Below are 26,794 nucleotides of genomic sequence, written 5' to 3'. Positions count from 1 at the left end.
AACCACCGTGGTGAGGTGAGCCACAGGGAGGTGGATGAGCCCAACCACGAACCGAAGAAGACGTCCAGGGAAGAGAATCTCATGGAAGAATGAAGATGTTCGTCGGGAACGAAGGAGCGAATTATATAGGAAAAGCAATACGAAGAAAGCAGGGAATAGGTACACCCAGGGTAGGCGCCAGCCTAACCAGAGGGGCATTGGGCCATCGCAAAAGCCTAGTGTGGAAGAGAGGAAGCTGCTGGATGGAGTACAGGTGACAAGTGCCACTGTGAGGAGACAACGCACCTATGGGAGAAGAGGAACCTAGAAGAGAGAAGATTGGCGAAAAGGAGCTCATGAGAGGAAACATGGAGTACCTGTAGGACGCAGTGGAAGTGCAAGACTATCTCGGAGTGCACGACGCGGTGGAGGCGCTGCATGCACTGAATCTTACAGTGGTAACGAGATGTGGGAGTACACTCGTGGCCACGGAGAGAAGATTTCTTATAGGTGTTCAGGGAACACCCATCACACCCGTTCCTATGCGAGGTGGAGATATAATGAGGCAAGTGACTGGCAAGGTGGTACGAGCCACGTCACCAACTGGAGGAGTGACACTTCAGGAACGGAGAGAGCAAGAGTATAGGTTGCCCTCTTGAGTGCTGCTCTTCCGATATGACTCTTATTTTAAGGGGAGGGGTATGTTACGGTGCAGGCGATGAGTCATAATAACGTGGCTGAAGTATGTTGACCAGACCACACACTAGAAATTGAAGGGACGACGACGTTTCGGTCCGTCCTGGACCATTCTCAAGTCGATTGTGTTACGGTGCCCTCTCCTATTTCTTTCGTTTGCCCACTTTAAGAGTCATATCAGCTCTCACTACTGATTCTCTGAGGTTCAGGGAATCTATTGATATATGTGGCGACCAGACCGGCTGCCAGTTAAGGGAGAACGTTTCATTATAAGTTGTAAATAAGGGGAAATTGGCGCCCTGATATAAAATGAAAGAGTATCCCCTAATGCAGATATGACCTTTTGGAAGGGACACTAGCCGATCGCGGATTGGCCGACTTAGGTCGCGGGCGACAAATCAGGGCCCGCCGTGGCTTCACCGAGTGCCCCGGGCGGCTCCAACGTCAGAGTTGACCTAACCTCGGAAGCGAGAGGACGCGCCTCGGTCTGCTCTCAAGGATTAGAGGCTCTACAAGCCATTCTTAGTGGATTAGTGCAGGCTATCGCAGCCCATCGGATATATTGGAGACCCCGCGCTTCTGGGAAGCAAAAAGGAACCAAGTTTATAGAGCGAATGAGTGCCAAACTTGGAAAATATTCGGCGACGACGCTGGGCGGCGACGCTGGACGTTGAGGGTCTGAAAAGGTGTGGCGGGCAAGCCTAGCTGTGACCGGGTCACATCCACTGAGGGTTTTGGAAGGACGACATCGTTCCTAGGACAAGGAGCAACGCCTTGTGGAAGGGGCGAGTGTGGGAAAATAGTGACCATTGGCTCAGCGCCCATCGATGAACCAGGATTGGGGTAGCTGAATCTCAGGGATTGGAACGGCGACGACGCGAAGGCTCCACGACACCTGAGAACCTGTGGAACGTCCTGGATCGTCAAGGATCGACTCAGGAAGCGTGGGAACCTCACACCATCGAGGGACAGGCGTCGTGAGCCAGGAATGTAAGGTAGATCATTTTCCCTCCCATTACCCCTTGTGTGAGTAGGCTAGTTAGGCCACAATAGTTACTTATGTATGTGGCAACAAGACATTAGTACTTTAGTAGTAGAATAGACTGCAAGGCAGTTTGTGTCCAGGACTGTCAGAGGGGACAGTGTGTATGGATGGCAGGACAGTGAAGAAGAGGCGCCGACGTGGTGAAGAGGCCCTCCTGTGAGAGAGTGTGGGATTCCTGTCTTTCTGCCCAGTTGAAGGAGTGTTGGAGGTCGTGGAAGAAGAGGCTGACGATCTTCAGACTTATTATCCTTATTTTCATATTCATGTATTACTTGTGATTGTATGTGTGTTCATGTAATTTGCGTCAGTAAAATCACACATTTTATCATTGTGTTTAAGTGTGCCTCCATTTATAATATTTCTCTACGAGCATACACGAAGGTTATCATAGTACCACCTAGGGAACACTACGTTCTCTATAGAAGTTCTTATTGCCTGGAGAGTGGTAGACTTACATAAAAGTACACCCTTAGCCATCCGATCAGTATCAGTGCCTGAATGGTGGCAACTATAAACGTAGTGGCTAGAGAGAGGTAAAGCCACACAGACCTTCCTGGGAGAGTACCCTGGGCCAACAGTCTAGTAGCAGATCTATGGGAGTAGCAATCTTCTGGCTACAAACAATATATAATACACCCACTGAACTGCATTGCTGGGGTGCAGACATAATAACCCAGCTGGCGACCTTGTTAAGAAGAAGATAGAGAAGACAGACGGGAAAGGAGTTCCTGCAACCTTTTTGTCTGGCAGGCAAGACTCAGGGAGGTTATGGTTATAAGGTAAGCCTGAGTCTTCCTTCACTCTTCCACGGGTCTAGGCCGGAACTGTTAACAGTAGTTCCCCCGTGTTTGACTGAAGATCTTCCAGGGTGAATCAGTGGCACCCCTTTTGTGGTGGAAGTAAAGACCTGCGGAGGTGGGCATTGTTGGTCCTCTTCTGTGTGACCAAAGGACTCCGGTGAATCTTGGGAGTTGGAGGGGCTAAGTATTCGGCCTTTTGAGCCCCTAGCAGCTGAGTGCTAGCAGAGCCCCGGCCCACCCCCACGTGACAGAGAACTGGCGACCTCGCCAGGATTCGAACCCCGGTAGCCAAGAACTGGGAATTTCGCCAGGAAGCGTGGATCAAGCTACAGTGTGGCCCAAATTTCAAGACAAGGTTGCCAGGGTAATAATACAGTGTGGCCAGTGAATTCAGTGGTACTGTTACTCAACCAGCTAAGGGACTGAAACGATGAAATTAGTGCCTACTAACTTGTCTGTGCTGTCGTGTATGCTAGATGATATAGAGATGGAGGAAGACAAAGTAAAGAAATTTATTGACACAAGGGATGAGAGAATTTTGGAAGAGTGTACCAAGGCCCACCTCCAACAAGTGGCAAACCACTTTGGGATCAGGTTGAGGACGAATAAGGTAGCGGAGCGAAGGATAGAGATCATGGCACAGCTCACAGCTCGAGAGGAGGCGACGGTAGAGGAGCCATCTCAAGAGGAGCCGTCCAGAGGAGAGCCGTCGCAAGGTGAACCGTCCCGACTAGAGCCACCCCAAGCGCCTACTAGTGTGGAGAGAATTCACAGTGAACATGGGAGCAGTGGAAGGTCCAGCTGTAGTAAGAGGAGCCTGCAACTGAAAATAATGAAGATGCAACTGGAAGCCCAGCTGCGACGAGAGGAGAGAGAAGCGCAAATTCAGCGAGAGGCACGGCTGCAGCGAGAGGAGCGTGAGCGAGAAGCACGGCTGCAGCGAGAGGAGCGTGAGCGAGAAGCTCGGCTGCAGCGGGAAGAAGGAGAGAGACAACTGCGACTGGAGGAGATAAAGGCGAAGAAAGAAGTCGAATTGTGTCGCGTTGAACGTGGTCTGCCCTCACTACCTGCACGGCGGGATGACCTCAAGGTAAGGGAACGTGACTTACCTACGTTCGAACCACAAGAAGCTGAGGCGTTCTTCGAACACTTTGAACGGATAGCAACTCTGAAGGAGTGGCCGGAAGATGATTGGGCTGCTCTGGTCCAGGGCAGGTTGACTGGTGAGGCCCGGGAAGCCTACAACATGCTGGACCTAGAGGAGTGTACTAGTTATGACGCGATTAAGAATGCGGTGCTCCACTCATTCCGGCTGACACCGGAGATGTACCGGAAGCGGTTCAGAGAGTTCACAGGAGCGTCGGGGAAGTCTTACGCCGAGACCGCCAGGGATATGGAACGAAAATTCCTACGATGGTTGAAGGCGGAGGAAGCGGAGTCGGCGGATGATATCAGACGACTGATAGTGATGGAGAAGTTTATGTCGGTGCTCCATCCTGAGTTGCGAGTAAGGGTGAGAGAAGCAGGTATTAAGGACCTGAAGGCTGCAGCGGACCGAGCCGACATGCTGGAGGAGGCACTACATCTCAGGAGGGAGGGGCCACCCAGACACTCGCCTTACCCCAGGTCGGGAGGGAACCTTAGGAGTTCAGGAGGAGCGAGGACGGGTGGGGACTCTCTCAGGAGTAGTGTGCCCGATGAAGTAACCCGGTTCAAGAGCTCAAGGGACGCGGGAAGGAAGCCCCAAGCTGTGAGCAGTGGACCTAGCTCGAGAGCAGGTGCGGCAGTCCCGGATACGACGACAGGGAGTCCAAGGAGGACCCATGGAACGTCTGCAAGTGGTACTGCCAGGGGGACTAGCGAGTGGTCACCCAGGGGAGGTGGCCGATGCTTCAACTGTGGTGTGAGAGGACATTATGCCCGCGAGTGTGAGGAGCACCGAAGGAATATAGGACTAATGTTGGAAGAGGAGAGAGTGTTTGTTCACACCCCATATTATAGTGGACCCAACGTGAATGGTTGGGAAATGAAGTTGGGTGAACATCCCTTCGTTTTCGGGGCCAACGTGAAGTTTGGAAAGTCAGACCCAGTGGAGGTTGCCGTTCTTCGAGATACGGGTGCTGACATAAATATGGTAACCAGGAGTATTCTCTCCAAGGAATTTAATGATTCACCTGTCAGAGTGGTGAGGATACGCAGTGTGGGGGAGGAATATAGGTTGCCACTTCACGAAGTACAGCTGATTGCCGACTGCGGAATCGAGAAAGCTATAGTAGCTGTAGCCCCTAAGTTACCCCTAGAGCATGTACAGATGGTGCTGGGTAATGACCTCGGAGGAGGCAGGATACAACCCGATTGGGCCAGGAGTGCCTATGTTGCAAGCAGCGGTACAACCCTGCCAGGTGAGGTATCGGTCGTTCCGGATGGTAGTGAGGAAGCCGACTTCGCCAGGGGAAACGTCGCCAGAGACGACGAGAACGAGGGCGAGAGTGCAGAGAGGTCGTCGGAGGTTGTGGAAAACCCCGACGAGGACCTCCGACTAAGCCTAATGATGCGTGTGGAGGATTGGCGAGGAGCAGCTGTACAAACGCCTGGGGCGGTGAAGAGGCTGCAGACCGCACTCCCTCCACACAGAAACGTGAATAAAGTAAGCTCAGTGGATGAGCGAACGGCCGTGAGGGGCAGAGTGGAGGAGCCACGACGCAGTGCACCCTATGCCGGCCAGATGAATAGTGGTAGGTGCAAGATGAACCACCGTGGTGAGGTGAGCCACAGGGAGGTGGATGAGCCCAACCACGAACCGAAGAAGACGTCCAGGGAAGAGAATCTCATGGAAGAATGAAGATGTTCGTCGGGAACGAAGGAGCGAATGGTATAGGAAAAGCAATACGAAGAAAGCAGGGAATAGGTACACCCAGGGTAGGCGCCAGCCTAACCAGAGGGGCATTGGGCCATCGCAAAAGCCTAGTGTGGAAGAGAGGAAGCTGCTGGATGGAGTACAGGTGACAAGTGCCACTGTGAGGAGACAACGCACCTATGGGAGAAGAGGAACCGAGAAGAGAGAAGATTGGCGAAAAGGAGCTCATGAGAGGAAACATGGAGTACCTGTGTCGGAAAATCCGACACCATTTAATAATCATACAGATAATAGCTGTATTGTATAAACAAGTTACCCATAGAAAACGTAACTTGTAAGTGGAATTACCGTCTAAAGAAAACGGGATATCATCACCACATACTATTATAATTCACCACCTATTATGGTGGGAATTATTCTTAAATACATTAGTCTTTGGACTTTACCATCATAAAAACATCTTATATAAATTAACTTAATTATCAATATTAAAGTAGAGTAAATGTGACCCTTCTATCACTTTCTGAAATCTGGACAATGTAAGCCAGGCGTCAGTGAGGAAGAAGGGTAGCCATTGTTTATACTAGACCAGAGGCTCACGGGAGCAAATTCGGCACCTGTTAAATTTACTTGGACGTAGTGTTATGGAAACTAAAAGTGTACCATTATCAACACGCTGTCTACAAATTCAAGTTAAGTGTCTATCCGAAACCCGTTTATCATTCATTTTTGGCCATTAATGTCAGGATATAGGGTGTTCCGGTTAGATCACGAAATCGCCTCAAACTAAAGGTATTTAAGCCAGGTCTTCAATGTTCCATGTACAGTGTTTTCTCTGATATAGCTTGTCATATATAGAACCTGGCTTCACAGCTAGCGCCCTTTTGACAGGTCAAGACGAGGAAGCAAGATTTGTGCACCAGTTACAGGGTGATGGAAGCTACCTCAAAGAGGATAATTTGGTGTCTACACCCTAGTTATACCTGGTGGACTAACCTGCTGTACTATAAGATAAGGAACCTTTTCAATGTATGTAGTCTATTCCTGTAGTTTGATTGGCTGCATATATATAAATTTAATAAACCCCCCTAATGTGTAGAGGATCGATTTGTGAGATTATGAGATTATTGCAGAAATACAGTCCACTTATCATTATACAAATTGCTATCGAAGTATATAAATTAACGTAAATATAAATTCATATAAATTAAATAAATATAAATCTCACAGGTCGGTTCCCACAACCTGTAGGACGCAGTGGAAGTGCAAGACTATCTCGGAGTGCACGACGCGGTGGAGGCGCTGCATGCACTGAATCTTACAGTGGTAACGAGATGTGGGAGTACACTCGTGGCCACGGAGAGCAGATTTCTTATAGGTGTTCAGGGAACACCCATCACACCCGTTCCTATGCGAGGTGGAGATATAATGAGGCAAGTGACTGGCAAGGTGGTACGAGCCACGTCACCAACTGGAGGAGTGACACTTCAGGAACGGAGAGAGCAAGAGTATAGGTTGCCCTCTTGAGTGCTGCTCTTCCAATATGACTCTTATTTTAAGGGGAGGGGTATGTTACGGTGCCCTCTCCTATTTCTTTCGTTTGCCCACTTTAAGAGTCATATCAGCTCTCACTACTGATTCTCTGAGGTTCAGGGAATCTATTGATATATGTGGCAACCAGACCGGCTGCCAGTTAAGGGAGAACGTTTCATTATAAGTTGTAAATAAGGGGAAATTGGCGCCCTGATATAAAATGAAAGAGTATCCCCTAATGCAGATATGACCTTTTGGAAGGGACACTAGCCGATCGCGGATTGGCCGACATAGGTCGCGGGCGACAAATCAGGGCCCGCCGTGGCGTCACCGAGTGCCCCGGGCGGCGCCAACGTCAGAGTTGACCTAACCTCGGAAGCGAGAGGACGTGCCTCGGTCTGCTCTTAAGGATTAGAGGCTCTACAAGCCATTCTTAGTGGATTAGTGCAGGCTATCGCAGCCCATCGCATATATTGGAGACCCCGCACTTCTGGGAAGCAAAAAGGAACCAAGTTTATAGAGCGAATGAGTGCCAAACTTGGAAAATATTCTTCGACGACGCTGAGCGGCGACGCTGGACGTTGAGGGTCTGAAAAGGTGTGGCGGGCAAGCCTAGCTGTGACCGGGTCACATCCACTGAGGGTTTTGGAAGGACGACATCGTTCCTAGGACAAGGAGCAACGCCTTGTGGAAGGGGCGAGTGTGGGAAAATAGTGATTAGCTCAGCGCCCATCGATGAACCAGGATTGGGGTAGCTGAATCTCAGGGATTGGAACGGCGACGACGCGAAGGCTCCACGACACCTGAGGACCTGTGGAACGTCCTGGATCGACTCAGGAAACGTGGGAACCTCACACCATCGAGGGACAGGCGTCGTGAGCCAGGAATGTAAGGTAGATCATTTTCCCTCCCATTACCCCTTGTGTGAGTAGGCTAGTTAGGCCACAATAGTTACTTATGTATGTGGCAACAAGACATTAATACTTTAGTAGTAGAATAGACTGCAAGGCAGTTTGTGTCCAGGACTGTCAGAGGGGACAGTGTGTATGGATGGCAGGACAGTGAAGAAGAGGCGCCGACGTGGTGAAGAGGCCCTCCTGTGAGAGAGTGTGGGACTCCTGTCTTTCTGCCCAGTTGAAGGAGTGTTGGAGGTCGTGGAAGAAGAGGCTGACGATCTTCAGACTTATTATCCTTATTTTCATATTCATGTATTACTTGTGATTGTATGTGTGTTCATGTAATTTGCGTCAGTAAAATCACACATTTTATCATTGTGTTTAATAAGTGTGCCTCCATTTATAATATTTCTCTACGAGCATACACGAAGGTTATCATAGTACCACCTAGGGAACACTACGTTCTCTATAGAAGTTCTTATTGCCTGGAGAGTGGTAAAGACAGCACAGACTTACATAAAAGTGTACCCTTAGCCATCCGATCAGTATCAGTGCCTGAATGGTGGCAACTATAAACGTAGTGGCTAGAGAGAGGTAAAGCCACACAGACCTTCCTGGGAGAGTACCCTGGGCCAACAGTCTAGTAGCAGATCTATGGGAGTAGCAATCTTCTGGCTACAAACAATATATAATACACCCACTGAACTGCATTGCTGGGGTGCTGACATAATAACCCAGCTGGCGACCTTGTTAAGAAGATAGAGAAGTCAGGCGGGAAAGGAGTTCCTGCAACCTTTTTGTCTAGCAGGCAATACTCAGGGAGGTTATGGTTATAAGGTAAGCCTGAGTCTTCCTTCACTCATCCACGGGTCTAGGCCTGAACTGTTAACAGTAGTTCCCCCGTGTTTGACTGAAGGGCTTCCAGGGTAAATCAGTGGCACCCCTTTTGTGGTGGAAGTAAAGACCTGCGGAGGTGGGCATTGTTGGTCCTCTTCTGTGTGACTAAAGGACTCCGGTGAATCTCGGGAGTCGGAGGGGCTGAGTATTCGGCCTTTTGAGCCCCTAGCAGCTGAGTTCTAGCAGAGCCCCGGCCCACCCCCACGTGACAATATACTTACGTAATATCAAACTACATGAAAAACAAGAAAAAATTCATTATTATACCAAATTTGAGGATTTTAACTTCGAATCATAGAGCGACGTTTCGTATTTTTTAGACCCTAGAAAAGACGTATAAAGATGTTGCCTCCAATACAAATGATAAAAATCAATGTGTTTTCATTAAAATTAACTAAAATGTTCCTGATTTTCGGTTTATATTACCGATGGAAGATGTACACGTAAAACCATTCTAATCCGGATGAAACGTCGATATATGCAATAAAAACAGAACTTCTCCCCTTTTCAATATCTTACTCAGTATTTTAACGAGAAACAAATAGATGATTGAACATGAAGTATTTAAGGTTATTTTCTGATCAATTATGTGTTTGCATAATTTTTATCGTATATATAATGAATTAATAACAATAAACTGAAAATTGACAAAAACGTGGAAAAACGGCCTAATTCGATGATATTTTGTTTAAATCACTTATAGGAAAAAGGGATGATAAAGGTCAAAATATTGCTAAATTCGATGATTTTTAGTACAAACAAAATGCAAGAAAACTTGCTTAAAAATGCAAAATTTGCGAAATTCTGAGATTTGAAGGCCAAATCACATATCGTGAGAAAACATGAAGTAGTATCGAAATATTGGTAAAAACGAATATATATACGTAAAATCACACTACATGAATAACGTGAAAAAAGTCACTATATTACCATATTTGAGGATTTTAACTTCAAATCATAGAGCGAGGTTTCGTATTATTTAGATCCAAGAAAAGACATATGACAATGTTGTTTCAAATACAAATGCTAAAAATCAATGTATTTTCATTAGAATTAACTAAAATGTTCCTGATTTTCCGTACATATTACCGATGGAAGATGTACACGTAAAACCGCTCTTATCCGGCTGAAACGTCGATATATGCAATAAAAACAGAACTTCTCCCCTTTCCAATATCTTACTCAGTATTTTAACGAGAAACAAATAGTTGATTGAAAATGAAGTGTTTAAGGTTAATTTCTAATCAATTATGTGTTTGCATCATTTTTATTGTATATATAATGAATTAATAGCAATAAACTGAAAATTCACAAAAAACGTGGAAAAACAGCAAAATATTGCCTAATTCGATGATATTTTGTTTATATCACATAAAGGAAAAGGGGATGATAAACGTCAAAATATTGCTGAATTCGATGATTTTTAGTACGAAACAAAATGCAAGAAAACTTGCTTATAATGCAATATTTTTCGAAAATCTGAGATTTGAAGGCCAAATCACATATCGTGATACTACATGAAATAGTATCGAAATATTGGTAAAAATGAATATATATACGTAATATCAAACTACATGAAAAATGTGAAAAAAGTCATTATTATACCAAATTTGAGGATTTTAACTTCGAATCATAGAGCGACGTTTCGTATTTTTTAAACCCTAGAAAAGACGTATAAAGATGTTGCTTCCAATACAAATGACAAAAATCAGTGTGTTTTCATTAAAATTAACTAAAATGTTCCTGATTTTCGGTTTATATTACCGATGGAAGATGTAAACGTAAAACCGTTCTACTCCGGCTGAAACGTCGATATATGCAATAAAAAAAGAAATTCTCCCCTTTTAAATATCTTTCTCAGTATTTTAACGAAAAACAAATAGATGATTGAAAATGAAGTATATAAGGTTATTTTCTGATCAATTATGTGTTTGCATAATTTTTATCGTATATTTAATGAAATAATAACAATAAACTGAAAATTCACAAAAACGTGGAAAAACGGCAAAATATTGCCTAATTCGATGATATTTTGTTTAAATCACATAAAGGAAAAGGTGATGATAAAAGTAAAAATATTGCTAAATTCGATGATTTTTAGTACAAAACAAAATGCAAGAAAACTTGCTTAAAATGCAAAATTTGCGAAATTCTGAGATTTAAAGGCCAAATCACATATCGAGAGAAAACATGAAGTAGTATCGAAATATTGGTAAAAACGAATATATATACGTAAAATCCCACTACATGAATAACGTGAAAAAAATCACTATATTACCATATTTGAGGATTTAAACTTCAAATCATAGAGCGAGGTTTATTATTATTTAGATCAAAGAAAAGACATATGACAATCTTCTTTCCAATACAAATGATAAAAATCAATGTGTTTTCATTAGAATTAGCTAAAATGTTCCTGATTTTCCGTTTATATTACCGATGGAAGATGTACACGTAAAACCGCTCTAATCCGGCTGAAACGTCGATATATGCAATAAAAACAGAACTTCTCCTCTTTTCAATATCTTACTCAGTATTTTAACGAGAATCAAATAGATGATTGAAAATGAAGTGTTAAAGGTTAATTTCTAATCAATTATGTGTTTGCATCATTTTTATCGTATATATATATAATGAATTATTAACAATAAACTGAAAATTCACATACAAGTGAAAAAACAGCAAAATATTGCCTAATTCGATGATATTTTGTTTATATCACATAAAGGAAAAGGGGATGATAAACGTCAAAAAATTGCTAAATTCGAAGATTTTCGTTCGAAACAAAATGCAAGAAAACTTGCTAAAAATGCAATATTATGCGATATTCTGTCAAATCACATATCGTGAGAAAACATGAAGTTGTATCGAAAAATTGGTAAAAACGAATATATATACGTAAAATCACACTACATGAATAACGTGAAAAAAGTCATTATATTACCATATTTGAGGATTTTAACTTCAAATCATAGAGCGAGGTTTCGTATTATTTAGATCCAAGAAAAGACATATGACAATGTTGTTTCAAATACAAATGCTAAAAATCAATGTATTTTCATTAGAATTAACTAAAATGTTCCTGATTTTCCGTTTATATTACCGATGGAAGATGTACACGTAAAACCGCTCTAATCCGGCTGAAACGTCGATATGTGCAATAAAAACAGAACTTCTCCCCTTTCCAATATCTTACTCAGTATTTTAACGAGAAACAAATAGTTGATTGAAAATGAAGTGTTTAAGGTTAATTTCTAATCAATTATGTGTTTGCATCATTTTTATCGTATATTTAATGAATTAATAGCAATAAACTGAAAATTCGCAAAAACGTGGAAAAACAGCAAAATATTGCCTAATTCGATGATATTTTATTTATATCACATAAAGGAAAAGGGGATGATAAACGTCAAAATATTGCTGAATTCGACGATTTTTAGTACGAAACAAAATGCAAGAAAACTTGCTTAAAATGCAATATTATGCAAAAATCTGAGATTTGAAGGCCAAATCACATATCGTGATACTACATGAAATAGTATCGAAATATTGGTAAAAATAAATATATATACGTAATATCAAACTACATGAAAAACGTGAAAAAAGTCATTATTATACCAAATTTGAGGATTTTAACTTCGAATAATAAAGCGACGTTTCGTATTTTTGAGACCCTAGAAAAGACGTATAAAGATGTTGCTTCCAATACAAATGACAAAAATCAATGTGTTTTCATTAAAATTAACTAAAATGTTCCTGATTTTCGGTTTATATTACCGATGGAAGATGTAAACGTAAAACCGTTCTACTCCGGCTGGAACGTCGATATATGCAATAAAAAAAGAAATTCTCCCCTTTTAAATATCTTACTCAGTATTTTAACGAGAAACAAATAGTTGATTGAAAATGAAGTGTTTAAGGTTAATTTCTAATCAATTATGTGTTTGCATCATTTTTATCGTATATTTAACTAATTAATAGCAATAAACTGAAAATTCACAAAAACGTGGAAAAACAGCAAAATATTGCCTAATTCGATGATATTTTGTTTATATCACATAAAGGAAAAGGGGATGATAAACGTCAAAATATTGCTGAATTCGATGATTTTTAGTACGAAACAAAATGCAAGAAAACTTGCTTAAAATGCAATATTTGCATTTAATATTTCTGAGATTTGAAGGCCAAATCACATATCGTGAGAAAACATGAAGTAGTATCGAAATATTGGTAAAAACGAATATATTAACGTAAAATCCCACTATATGAATAACGTGAAAAAAGTCACTATATTACCATATTTGAGGATTTAAGCTTCAAATCATAGAGCGAGGTTTAGTATTATTTAGATCAAAGAATAGACATATGACAATCTTGTTTCCAATACAAATGCTAAAAATCAATGTATTTTCATTAGAATTAACTAAAATGTTCCTTATTTTCCGTTTATATTACCGATGGAAGATGTACACGTAAAACCGCTCTAATCCAGCTGAAACGTCGATATATGCAATAAAAACAGAACTTCTCCTCTTTTCAATATCTTACTCAGTATTTTAACGAGAAACAAATAGATGATTGAAATTGAAGTGTTAAAGGTTAATTTTTAATCAATTATGTGTTTGCATCATTTTTATCGTATATATAATGAATTATTAGCAATAAACTGAAAATTCACAAAAACGGTAAAAAACAGCAAAATATTGCCTAATTCGATGATTTTTTTTTACATCTCATAAAGGAAAAGGGGATGATAAACGTCAAAATATTGCTAACTTCGATGATTTTTCGTTCGAAACAAAATGCAAGAAAACCTGCTAAAAATGCAATATTATGCGAAATTGTGTCAAATCACATATCGTAAGAAAACATGAAGTAGTATCGAAATATTGGTAAAAACGAATATATATACGTAAAATCACACTACATGAATTACGTGAAAAAAGTCACTATATTACCATATTTGAGGATTTTAACTTCAAATCATAGAGCGAGGTTTCGTATTATTTAGATCCAAGAAAAGACATATGACAATGTTGTTTCAAATACAAATGCTAAAAATCAATGTATTTTCATTAGAATTAACTAAATATTCCTGATTTTCCGTTTATATTACTGATGGAAGATGTACACGTAAAACCGCTCTTATCCGGCTGAAACGTCGATATATGCAATAAAAACAGAACTTCTCCCCTTTCCAATATCTTACTCAGTATTTTAACGAGAAACAAATAGTTGATTGAAAATGAAGTGTTTAAGGTTAATTTCTAATCAATTATGTGTTTGCATCATTTTTATCGTATATTTAATGAATTAATAGCAATAAACTGAAAATTCACAAAAAACGTGGAAAAACAGGAAAATATTGCCTAATTCGATGATATTTTGTTTATATCACATAAATGAAAAGGGGATGATTAACGTCAAAATATTGCTGAATTCGATGATTTTTAGTATGAAACAAAATGCAAGAAAACTTGCTTAAAATGCAATATTATGCGAAAATCTGAGATTTGAAGGCCAAATCACATATCGTGATACTACATGCAATAATATCGAAATATTGGTAAAAATGAATATATATATACGTAATATCAAACTACATGAAAAACGTGAAAAAAGTCATTATTATACCAAATTTGAGGATTTTAACTTCGAATCATAGAGCGACGTTTCGTATTTTTTAAACCCTAGAAAAGACGTACAAAGGTGTTGCTTCCAATACAAATGATAAAAATCAATGTGTTTTCATTAAAATTAACTAAAATGTTCCTGATTTTCGGTTTATATTTCCAATGGAAGATGTAAACGTAAAACCGCTCTAATCCGGCTGAAACGTCAATATATGCAATAAAAACAGAGCTTCTCCCCTTTCCAATATCTTACTCAGTATTTTAACGAGAAACAAATAGTTGATTGAAAATGAAGTGTTTAAGGTTAATTTCTAATCAATTATGTGTTTGCATCATTTTTATCGTATATTTAATGAATTAATAGCAATAAACTGAAAATTCGCAAAAACGTGGAAAAACAGCAAAATATTGCCTAATTCAATGATATTTTGTTTTTATCACATAAAGGAAAAGGGGATGATAAACGTCAAAATATTGCTGAATTCGATGATTTTTAGTACGATACAAAATGCAAGAAAACTTGCTTAAAATGCAATATTTGCATTTAATATTTCTGAGATTTGAAGGCCAAATCACATATTGTGAGAAAACATGAAGTAGTATGGAAATATTGGTAAAAACGAATATATTAACGTAAAATCCCACTACATGAATAACGTGAAAAAAGTCACTATATTACCATATTTGAGGATTTAAGCTTCAAATCATAGAGCGAGGTTTAGTATTATTTAGATCAAAGAAAAGACATATGACAATCTTGTTTCCAATACAAATGCTAAAAATCAATGTATTTTCATTAGAATTAACTAAAATGTTCCTGATTTTCCGTTTATATTACCGATGGAAGATGTACACGTAAAACCGCTCTAATCCGGCTGAAACGTCGATATATGCAATAAAAACAGAACTTCTCCTCTTTTCAATATCTTACTCAGTATTTTAACGAGAAACAAATAGATGATTGAAATTGAAGTGTTAAAGGTTAATTTCTAATCAATTATGTGTTTGCATCATTTTTATCGTATATATAATGAATTATTAACAATAAACTGAAAATTCACAAAAACGGTAAAAAACAGCAAAATATTGCCTAATTCGATGATTTTTTGTTTACATCTCATAAAGAAAAAGGGGATGATAAACGTCAAAATATTGCTAACTTCGATGATTTTTCGTTCGAAACAAAATGCAAGAAAACCTGCTAAAAATGCAATATTATGCGAAATTGTGTCAAATCACATATCGTAAGAAAACATGAAGTAGTATCGAAATATTGGTAAAAACGAATATATATACGTAAAATCACACTACATGAATTACGTGAAAAAAGTCACTATATTACCATATTTGAGGATTTTAACTTCAAATCATAGAGCGAGGTTTCGTATTATTTAGATCCAAGAAAAGACATATGACAATGTTGTTTCAAATACAAATGCTAAAAATCAATGTATTTTCATTAGAATTAACTAAATATTCCTGATTTTCCGTTTATATTACCGATGGAAGATGTACACGTAAAACCGCTCTTATCCGGCTGAAACGTCGATATATGCAATCAAAACAGAACTTCTCCCCTTTCCAATATCTTACTCAGTATTTTAACGAGAAACAAATAGTTGATTGAAAATGAAGTGTTTAAGGTTAATTTCTAATCAATTATGTGTTTGCATCATTTTTATCGTATATTTAATGAATTAATAGCAATAAACTGAAAATTCGCAAAAAACGTGGAAAAAAGCAAAATATTGCCTAATTTGATGATATTTTGTTTATATCACATAAAGGAAAAGGGGATGATAAACGTCAAAATATTGCTGAATTCGATGATTTTTAGTACGAAACAAAATGCAAGAAAACTTGCTTAAAATGCAATATTATGCGAAAATCTGAGATTTGAAGGCCAAATCACATATCGTGATACTACATGAAATAGTATCGAAATATTGGTAAAAATAAATATATATACGTAATATCAAACTAAATGAAAAACGTGAAAAAAGTCATTATTATACCAAATTTGAGGATTTTAACTTCGAATCATAAAGCGACGTTTCGTATTTTTTAGACCCTAGAAAAGACGTATAAAGATGTTGCTTCCAATACAAATGACAAAAATCAATGTGTTTTCATTAAAATTAACTAAAATGTTCCTGATTTTCGGTTTATATTACCGATGGAAGATGTACACGTAAAACCGCTCTTATCCGGCTGAAACGTCGATATATGCAATAAAAACAGAACTTCTCCCCTTTCCAATATCTTACTCAGTATTTTAACGAGAAACAAATAGTTGATTGAAAATGAAGTGTTTAAGGTTAATTTCTAATCAATTATGTGTTTGCATCATTTTTATCGTATATTTAATGAATTAATAGCAATAAACTGAAAATTCACAAAAAACGTGGAAAAACAGGAAAATATTGCCTAATTCGATGATATTTTGTTTATATCACATAAATGAAAAGGGGATGATTAACGTCAAAATATTGCTGAATTCGATGATTTTTAGTATGAAACAAAATGCAAGAAAACTTGCTTAAAATGCAATATTATGAGAAAATCTGAGATTTGAAGGCCAAATCACATATCGTGATACTACATGCAATAGTATCGAAATATTGATAAAAATGAATATATATACGTAATATCAAACTACATGAAAAACGTGAAAAAAGTCATTATTATACCAAATTTGAGGATTTTAACTTCGAATCATAGAGCGACGTTTCGTATTTTTTAAACCCTAGAAAAGACGTACAAAGGTGTTGCTTCCAATACAAATGATAAAAATCAATGTGTTTTCATTCAAATTAACTAAAATGTTCCTGATTTTCGGTTTATATTTCCAATGGAAGATGTACACGTAAAACCGCTCTAATCCGGCTGAAACGTCAATATATGCAATAAAAACAGAACTTCTCCCCTTTTAAATATCTTACTCAGTATTTTAACGAGAAACAAGTAGTTGATTGAAAATGAAGTGTTTAAGGTTAATTTCTAATCAATTATGTGTTTGCATCATTTTTATCGTATATTTAATGAATTAATAGCAATAAACTGAAAATTCACAAAAACGTGGAAAAACAGCAAAATATTGCCTAATTCGATGATATTTTGTTTATATCACATAAAGGAAAAGGGGATGATAAACGTCAAAATATTGCTGAATTCGATGATTTTTAGTACGAAACAAAATGCAAGAAAACTTGCTTAAAATGCAATATTTTCATTTAATATTTCTGAGATTTGAAGGCCAAATCACATATCGTGAGAAAACATGAAGTAGTATCGAAATATTGGTAAAAACGAATATATTTACGTAAAATCCCACCACATGAATAACGTGAAAAAGTCACTATATTACCATATTTGAGGATTTAAACTTCAAATCATAGAGCGAGGTTTAGTATTATTTAGATCAAAGAAAAGACATATGACAATCTTGTTTGCAATACAAATGATAAAAATCAATGTGTTTTCATTAGAATTAACTAAAATGTTCCTGATTTTCCGTTTATATTACCGATGGAAGATGTACACGTAAAACCGTTCTAATCCAGCTGAAACGTCGATATATGCAATAAAAACAGAACTTCTCCTCTTTTCAATATATTACTCAGTATTTTAACGAGAAACAAATAGATGATTGAAATTGAAGTATTTAAGGTTATTTTCTGATCAGTTATGTGTTTGCATAATTTTTATTGTATAGATAATGAATTAATAACAATAAACTGAAAATTCACAAAAACGTGGAAAAACGGCTTAAGTCGATGATATTTTGTTTAAATCTTATAAAGGTCAAAATATTGCTAAATTCGATGATTTTGTTTTGTTTTGTACTAACAAAACAAAATGCAAGAAAGCTTGCTTAAAAATGCAAAATTTGCGAAATTCTGAGATTTGAAGGCCAAATCACATATCGTGAGAAAACATGAAGTAGTATCGAAATATTGGTACACTGAAAATATATATACGTAAAATCACACTACATGAATAACGTGAAAAAAGTCACTATATTACCATATTTGAGGATTTAAACTTCAAATCATAGAGCGAGGTTTAGTATTATTTAGATCAAAGAAAAGACATATGACAATCTTGTTTCCAATACAAATGATAAAAATCAATGTGTTTTCATAAGAATTAACTAAAATGTTCCTGATTTTCCGTTTATATTACCGATGGAAGATGTACACGTAAAACCGATCTAATCCAGCTGAAACGTCGATATATGCAATAAAAACAGAACTTCTCCTCTTTTCAATATATTACTCAGTATTTTAGCGAGAAACAAATAGATGATTGAAATTGAAGTATTTAAGGTTATTTTCTGATCAGTTATGTGTTTGCATAATTTTTATTGTATATATAATGAATTAATAACAATAAACTGAAAATTCACAAAAACGTGGAAAAACGGCCTAAGTCGATGATATTTTGTTTAAATCTTATAAAGGTCAAAATATTGCTAAATTCGATGATTTTGTTTTGTTTTGTACTAACAAAACAAAATGCAAGAAAGCTTGCTTAAAAATGCAAAATTTGCGAAATTCTGAGATTTGAAGGCCAAATCACATATCGTGAGAAAACATAAAGTAGTATCGAAATATTGGTAAAACGAAAATATATATACGTAAAATCACACTACATGAATAACGTGAAAAAAGTCACTATATTACCATATATGAGGATTTTAACTTCAAATCATAGAGCGAGGTTTCTTATTATTTAGATCCAAGAAAAGACATATGACAATGTTGTTTCAAATACAAATGCTAAAAATCAATGTATTTTCATTAGAATTAACTAAAATGTTCCTGATTTTCCGTTTATATTACCAATGGAAGATGTACACGTAAAACCGCTCTCATCCGGCTGGAACGTCGATATATGCAATAAAAACAGATCTTCTCCCCCTTCCAATATCTTACTCAGTATTTTAACGAGAAACAAATAGTTGATTGAAAATGAAGTGTTTAAGGTTAATTTCTAATCAATTATGTGTTTGCATCATTTTTATTGTATATTTAATGAATTAATAGCAATAAACTGAAAATTCGCAAAAACGTGGAAAAACAGCAAAATATTGCCTAATTCGATGATATTTTGTTTATATCACATAAAGGAAAAAGGGATGATAAACGTCAAAATATTGCTGAATTCGATGATTTTTAGTACGAAACAAAATGCAAGAAAACTTGCTTAAAATGCAATATTATGCGAAAATCTGAGATTTGAAGGCCAAATCACATATCGTGATACTACATGAAATAGTATCGAAATATTGGTAAAAATAAATATATATACGTAATATCAAACTACATGAAAAACGTGAAAAAAGTCATTATTATACCAAATTTGAGGATTTTAACTTCGTATCATAGACCGACGTTTCGTATTTTTTAGACCCTAGAAAAGACGTATAAAGATGTTGCTTCCAATACAAATGACAAAAATCAATGTGTTTTCATTAAAATTAACTAAAATGTTCCTGATTTTCGGTTTATATTACCGATGGAAGATGTAAACGTAAAACCGTTCTACTCCGGCTGAAACGTCGATATATGCAATAAAAAAAGAAATTCTCCCCTTTTAAATATCTTACTCAGTATTTTAACGAGAAACAAATAGTTGATTGAAAATGAAGTATTTAAGGTTATTTTCTGACCAATTATGTATTTGCATCATTTTTATCGTATATTTAATGAATTAATAGCAATAAACTGAAAATTCACAAAAACGTGGAAAAACAGGAAAATATTGCCTAATTCGATGATATTTTGTTTATATCACATAAAGGAAAAGGGGATCATAAACGTCAAAATATTGCTGAATTCGATGATTTTTAGTGCGAAACAAAATGCAAGAAAACTTGCTTAAAATGCAATATTTGCATTTAATATTTCTGAGATTTGAAGGCCAAATCACATATCGTGAGAAAACATGAAGTAGTATCGAAATATTGGTAAAAACGAATATATTTACGTAAAATCCCACTACATGAATAACGTGAAAAAAGTCACTATATTACCATATATGAGGATTTAAGCTTCAAATCATAGAGCGAGGTTTAGTATTATTTAGATCAAAGAAAAGACATATGACAATCTTGTTTCCAATACAAATGCTAAAGATCAATGTATTTTCATTAGAATTAACTAAAATGTTCCTGATTTTCCGTTTATATTACCGATGGAAGATGTACACGTAAAACCGCTCTAATCCGGCTGAAACGTCGATATATGCAATAAAAACTGAACTTCTCCTCTTTTCAATATCTTACTCAGTATTTTAACGAGAAACAAATAGATGATTGAAATTGAAGTGTTAAAGGTTAATTTCTAATCAGTTATGTGTTTGCATCATTTTTATCGTATATATAATAAATTAATAACAATAAACTAAAAATTCACAAAAACGGTAAAAAACAGCAAAATATTGCCTAATTCGATGATTTTTTGTTTACATCTCATAAAGGAAAAGGGGATGATAAACGTCAAAATATTGCTAAATTCAATGATTTTTCGTTCGAAACAAAATGCAAGAAAACCTGCTAAAAATGCAATATTATGCGAAATTGTGTCAAATCACATATCGTAAGAAAACATGAAGTAGTATCGAAATATTGGTAAAAACGAATATATATACGTAAAATCACACTACATGAATAACGTGAAAAAAGTCACTATATTACCATATTTGAGGATTTTAACTTCAAATCATAGAGCGAGGTTTCGTATTATTTAGATCCAAGAAAAGACATATGACAATGTTGTTTCAAATACAAATGCTAAAATTCAATGTAATTTCATTAGAATTAACTAAATATTCCTGATTTTTCGTTTATATTACCGATGGAAGATGTACACGTAAAACCGCTCTTATCCGGCTGAAACGTCGATATATGCAATAAAAACAGAACTTCTCCCCTTTCCAATATCTTACTCAGTATTTTAACGAGAAACAAATAGTTGATTGAAAATGAAGTGTTTAAGGTTAATTTCTAATCAATTATGTGTTTGCATCATTTTTATCGTATATTTAATGAATTAATAGCAATAAACTGAAAATTCGCAAAACGTGGAAAAACAGCAAAATATTGCCTAATTCGATGATATTTTGTTTATATCATATAAAGGAAAAGGGGATGATAAACGTCAAAATATTGCTGAATTCGATGATTTTTAGTACGAAACAAAATGCAAGAAAACTTGCTTAAAATGCAATATTATGCAAAAATCTGAGATTTGAAGGCCAAATCACATATCGTGATACTACATGAAATAGTATCGAAATATTGGTAAAAATAAATATATATACGTAATATCAAACTACATGAAAAACGTGAAAAAAGTCATTATTATACCAAATTTGAGGATTTTAACTTCGAATAATAAAGCGACGTTTCGTATTTTTGAGACCCTAGAAAAGACGTATAAAGATGTTGCTTCCAATACAAATGACAAAAATCAATGTGTTTTCATTAAAATTAACTAAAATGTTCCTGATTTTCGGTTTATATTACCGATGGAAGATGTAAACGTAAAACCGTTCTACTCCGGCTGGAACGTCGATATATGCAATAAAAAAAGAAATTCTCCCCTTTTAAATATCTTACTCAGTATTTTAACGAGAAACAAATAGTTGATTGAAAATGAAGTGTTTAAGGTTAATTTCTAATCAATTATGTGTTTGCATCATTTTTATCGTATATTTAACTAATTAATAGCAATAAACTGAAAATTCACAAAAACGTGGAAAAACAGCAAAATATTGCCTAATTCGATGATATTTTGTTTATATCACATAAACGAAAAGGGGATGATAAACGTCAAAATATTGCTGAATTCGATGATTTTTAGTACGAAACAAAATGCAAGAAAACTTGCTTAAAATGCAATATTTGCATTTAATATTTCTGAGATTTGAAGGCCAAATCACATATCGTGAGAAAACATGAAGTAGTATCGAAATATTGGTAAAAACGAATATATTAACGTAAAATCCCACTATATGAATAACGTGAATAAAGTCACTATATTACCATATTTGAGGATTTAAGCTTCAAATCATAGAGCGAGGTTTAGTATTATTTAGATCAAAGAAAAGACATATGACAATCTTGTTTCCAATACAAATGCTAAAAATCAATGTATTTTCATTAGAATTAACTAAAATGTTCCTGATTTTTCGTTTATATTACCGATGGAAGATGTACACGTAAAACCGCTCTAATCCAGCTGAAACGTCGATATATGCAATAAAAACAGAACTTCTCCTCTTTTCAATATCTTACTCAGTATTTTAACGAGAAACAAATAGATGATTGAAATTGAAGTGTTAAAGGTTAATTTTTAATCAATTATGTGTTTGCATCATTTTTATCGTATATATAATGAATTATTAGCAATAAACTGAAAATTCACAAAAACGGTAAAAAACAGCAAAATATTGCCTAATTCGATGATTTTTTTTTACATCTCATAAAGGAAAAGGGGATGATAAACGTCAAAATATTGCTAACTTCGATGATTTTTCGTTCGAAACAAAATGCAAGAAAACCTGCTAAAAATGCAATATTATGCGAAATTGTGTCAAATCACATATCGTAAGAAAACATGAAGTAGTATCGAAATATTGGTAAAAACGAATATATATACGTAAAATCACACTACATGAATTACGTGAAAAAAGTCACTATATTACCATATTTGAGGATTTTAACTTCAAATCATAGAGCGAGGTTTCGTATTATTTAGATCCAAGAAAAGACATATGACAATGTTGTTTCAAATACAAATGCTAAAAATCAATGTATTTTCATTAGAATTAACTAAATATTCCTGATTTTCCGTTTATATTACTGATGGAAGATGTACACGTAAAACCGCTCTTATCCGGCTGAAACGTCGATATATGCAATAAAAACAGAACTTCTCCCCTTTCCAATATCTTACTCAGTATTTTAACGAGAAACAAATAGTTGATTGAAAATGAAGTGTTTAAGGTTAATTTCTAATCAATTATGTGTTTGCATCATTTTTATCGTATATTTAATGAATTAATAGCAATAAACTGAAAATTCACAAAAAACGTGGAAAAACAGGAAAATATTGCCTAATTCGATGATATTTTGTTTATATCACATAAATGAAAAGGGGATGATTAACGTCAAAATATTGCTGAATTCGATGATTTTTAGTATGAAACAAAATGCAAGAAAACTTGCTTAAAATGCAATATTATGCGAAAATCTGAGATTTGAAGGCCAAATCACATATCGTGATACTACATGCAATAATATCGAAATATTGGTAAAAATGAATATATATATACGTAATATCAAACTACATGAAAAACGTGAAAAAAGTCATTATTATACCAAATTTGAGGATTTTAACTTCGAATCATAGAGCGACGTTTCGTATTTTTTAAACCCTAGAAAAGACGTACAAAGGTGTTGCTTCCAATACAAATGATAAAAATCAATGTGTTTTCATTAAAATTAACTAAAATGTTCCTGATTTTCGGTTTATATTTCCAATGGAAGATGTAAACGTAAAACCGCTCTAATCCGGCTGAAACGTCAATATATGCAATAAAAACAGAGCTTCTCCCCTTTCCAATATCTTACTCAGTATTTTAACGAGAAACAAATAGTTGATTGAAAATGAAGTGTTTAAGGTTAATTTCTAATCAATTATGTGTTTGCATCATTTTTATCGTATATTTAATGAATTAATAGCAATAAACTGAAAATTCGCAAAAACGTGGAAAACAGCAAAATATTGCCTAATTCAATGATATTTTGTTTTTATCACATAAAGGAAAAGGGGATGATAAACGTCAAAATATTGCTGAATTCGATGATTTTTAGTACGAAACAAAATGCAAGAAAACTTGCTTAAAATGCAATATTTGCATTTAATATTTCTGAGATTTGAAGGCCAAATCACATATCGTGAGAAAACATGAAGTAGTATGGAAATATTGGTAAAAACGAATATATTAACGTAAAATCCCACTACATGAATAACGTGAAAAAAGTCACTATATTACCATATTTGAGGATTTAAGCTTCAAATCATAGAGCGAGGTTTAGTATTATTTAGATCAAAGAAAAGACATATGACAATCTTGTTTCCAATACAAATGCTAAAAATCAATGTATTTTCATTAGAATTAACTAAAATGTTCCTGATTTTCCGTTTATATTACCGATGGAAGATGTACACGTAAAACCGCTCTAATCCGGCTGAAACGTCGATATATGCAATAAAAACAGAACTTCTCCTCTTTTCAATATCTTACTCAGTATTTTAACGAGAAACAAATAGATGATTGAAATTGAAGTGTTAAAGGTTAATTTCTAATCAATTATGTGTTTGCATCATTTTTATCGTATATATAATGAATTATTAACAATAAACTGAAAATTCACAAAAACGGTAAAAAACAGCAAAATATTGCCTAATTCGATGATTTTTTGTTTACATCTCATAAAGAAAAAGGGGATGATAAACGTCAAAATATTGCTAACTTCGATGATTTTTCGTTCGAAACAAAATGCAAGAAAACCTGCTAAAAATGCAATATTATGCGAAATTGTGTCAAATCACATATCGTAAGAAAACATGAAGTAGTATCGAAATATTGGTAAAAACGAATATATATACGTAAAATCACACTACATGAATTACGTGAAAAAAGTCACTATATTACCATATTTGAGGATTTTAACTTCAAATCATAGAGCGAGGTTTCGTATTATTTAGATCCAAGACAAGACATATGACAATGTTGTTTCAAATACAAATGCTAAAAATCAATGTATTTTCATTAGAATTAACTAAATATTCCTGATTTTCCGTTTATATTACCGATGGAAGATGTACACGTAAAACCGCTCTTATCCGGCTGAAACGTCGATATATGCAATCAAAACAGAACTTCTCCCCTTTCCAATATCTTACTCAGTATTTTAACGAGAAACAAATAGTTGATTGAAAATGAAGTGTTTAAGGTTAATTTCTAATCAATTATGTGTTTGCATCATTTTTATCGTATATTTAATGAATTAATAGCAATAAACTGAAAATTCGCAAAAAACGTGGAAAAAAGCAAAATATTGCCTAATTCGATGATATTTTGTTTATATCACATAAAGGAAAAGGGGATGATAAACGTCAAAATATTGCTGAATTCGATGATTTTTAGTACGAAACAAAATGCAAGAAAACTTGCTTAAAATGCAATATTTGCATTTAATATTTCTGAGATTTGAAGGCCAAATCACATATCATGAGAAAACATGAAGTAGTATCGAAATATTGGTAAAAACGAATATATTTACGTAAAATCCCACTACATGAATAACGTGAAAAAAGTCACTATATTACCATATTTGAGGATTTAAGCTTCAAATCATAGAGCGAGGTTTAGTATTATTTAGATCAAAGAAAAGACATATGACAATCTTGTTTCCAATACAAATGCTAAAGATCAATGTATTTTCATTAGAATTAACTAAAATGTTCCTGATTTTCGGTTTATATTACCGATGGAAGATGTAAACGTAAAACCGTTCTACTCCGGCTGAAACGTCGATATATGCAATAAAAAAAGAAATTCTCCCCTTTTAAATATCTTACTCAGTATTTTAACGTGAAACAAATAGTTGATTGAAAATGAAGTGTTTAAGGTTAATTTCTAATCAATTATGTGTTTGCATCATTTTTATCGTATATTTAACTAATTAATAGCAATAAACTGAAAATTCACGAAAACGCGGAAAAACAGCAAAATATTGCCTAATTCGATGATATTTTGTTTATATCACATAAAGGAAAAGGGGATGATAAACGTCAAAATATTGCTGAATTCGATGATTTTTAGTACGAAACAAAATGCAAGAAAACTTGCTTAAAATGCAATATTTGCATATAATATTTCTGAGATTTGAAGGCCAAATCACATATCGTGAGAAAACATGAAGTAGTATCGAAATATTGGTAAAAACGAATATATTAACGTAAAATCCCACTACATGAATAACGTGAAAAAAGTCACTATATTACCATATTTGAGGATTTAAGCTTCAAATCATAGAGCGAGGTTTAGTATTACTTAGATCAAAGAAAAGACATATGACAATCTTGTTTCCAATACAAATGCTAAAAATCAATGTATTTTCATTAGAATTAACTAAAATGTTCCTGATTTTCCGTTTATATTACCGATGGAAGATGTACACGTAAAACCGCTCTAATCCGGCTGAAACGTCGATATATGCAATAAAAACAGAACTTCTCTTTTCAATATCTTACTCAGTATTTTAACGAGAAACAAATAGATGATTGAAATTGAAGTGTTAAAGGTTAATTTCTAATCAATTATGTGTTTGCATCATTTTTATCGTATATATAATGAATTATTAACAATAAACTGAAAAT

This window comes from Procambarus clarkii, chromosome 67 (assembly GCF_040958095.1).
Source record: "Procambarus clarkii isolate CNS0578487 chromosome 67, FALCON_Pclarkii_2.0, whole genome shotgun sequence".
Taxonomy (NCBI): Eukaryota; Metazoa; Arthropoda; class Malacostraca; order Decapoda; family Cambaridae; genus Procambarus; species Procambarus clarkii.
Note: the sequence above shows the minus strand (reverse complement) of the source record.